Source organism: Octodon degus, unplaced genomic scaffold (genome assembly GCF_000260255.1).
Source record: "Octodon degus isolate 3935 unplaced genomic scaffold, OctDeg1.0 scaffold00403, whole genome shotgun sequence".
In the NCBI taxonomy this organism is placed as follows: domain Eukaryota; kingdom Metazoa; phylum Chordata; class Mammalia; order Rodentia; family Octodontidae; genus Octodon; species Octodon degus.
Genome location: NW_004524979.1, coordinates 370,552 through 372,248, shown reverse-complemented (window position 1 = coordinate 372,248; position 1,697 = coordinate 370,552). Strand labels below are relative to the sequence as shown.

Here is a 1,697-nt window from a genome sequence, read left to right as displayed (position 1 = left end):
GGTCTCTCTCATTTACTGCCTACGGCTAAGTATATGCATCATACTCCTGGCACCTCTAACTTTCTGTATGCTTCAGTGCACCTTTGGCTTCTCTATCACAGCTTCACACATTGCTTTCTTGAGGACTCATTTGAAATCTAGGTAGAATTCTCCATGATCCCTCAACTCTATCATTCAATGACTTGTAAAATTAACACAATGTGAATTACAAAAAAATTCAACATTTGGCTGAGAAGTAATGTTTTCTTTGAGGACCATAGCATAAGTAAGACCTGAGGTCCTAGATGGCTGGGTAAAATGACATAAATTCCAGCGAACCATTTTTGTAGAAGACCCCTTTGAGCAAGAATCCCATGGACTCTCTTCTCAAATAAACCTCTACAGTTTTGTATCAAGAAGTGTAGGATGTTAATAGCTATCAAGATGCCTGAATTCCACTTTTTCTTTAGTCCCTATGCAAAGTACTTATTTCTTTTTAATGTTAATCTTTTCAGCAACCACCACTCTCTTTGACTCGAACTATACAGGCCCTTCTGTTCTAGTAAGGCTCAGTGTTCTAGGTCATTAGTCTGATCCTTCATCTTATCCTGATTCTAGCACTAATCGGGTTCACAACTTCCAGAAATACCCATGTCACAGTCTAAATCTCAGCTATTTTAAAATTTCCTCTATCAGATAAATAGATTCAACATCCATAATCTCAGTCCCTACAAAGTCTTAGGACATGGAAAAAATGAAGACAAGATTTTTTTGCCAGGATAACACACATATGTTCTAGTATCACTATAAATGGCATTTTTGTTCCTGTGTTAAACTTCCTGAGCTAAGCCTTTGTCCAATCCTAACGGCATTCTGATCTTCTGAATTATGAGCAGAACATACCATGAATTTCTTCCTACTCTACTTGCAGTATTCTAAAATTTCTTTAGCTGATATCTCCAAACCTTTCCAAACCAATCAAGAAAGTCAATTTCAAAGGCCACTGAAACATGCATTGAGCTACAGTGATAGAAATATATCTGTACTGCACCTAACAATTTTCTGTGTTTTCCACCTTTCCACTACTAGAACTAAATAGCCAAACCTACATCTTAAAGGTGCAGAGGATATTTGGGCTCACAGTTTAATTGGATGTAATCCATGTTTGGCTGGCTCCAAGGTAAAACTATGGCAGAATGGCATGGTGGGAGAAAACTGTCCACCACAGAGAGGTCAGGATTAGAGAAAAAGGTGAAGAAAGAAGAAAAAGAATATACTTCTCCAAGTCAGAGGCTCAGACCATCTGACCAGGGTCATCTAAGAACATCAGTCCTTGGGGGAGTCATTTTAGACATAAACCATAAAGTAAAGCATGAAAACTGGTGTACTATTCAGGTAGTAGTCATGCTTTACTCTACATTTTCATCATCTGAAACGCAATTTCCTCTAATTACATTTCATTGTTCTAAAGACTTGAACCCTTCATCATGGATTGAATATAGGAGCTGTGAAAATATTTTTCCATATATACAGTTAGAGTTTGACTGAGTGTGGAATGCATGTAGGATCAGAAAAACTACTTCTATCCTAAAAGAACACAATGTAAAGATAGTTACCAGGAAGTCCAGAAGACTGTACCTAAAGGAAAGTATGAGGGAATTCAGGTGTTTTCTTTTAGCAAAGAATTGACTCCAGGGCAAATCCCTAAACTCATGCTA

At 37.5% G+C, this 1,697-nt stretch overlaps 1 protein-coding gene across 1 annotated transcript in view; it reads left to right on the top strand.

Annotated features, from left to right (window-relative positions):
• The window catches only part of LOC111814669 (antigen WC1.1-like), a 10,197-nt gene that overhangs the window by 1,999 nt on the left and 6,501 nt on the right, over positions 1-1,697 (top strand). The window lies entirely within an intron of this gene.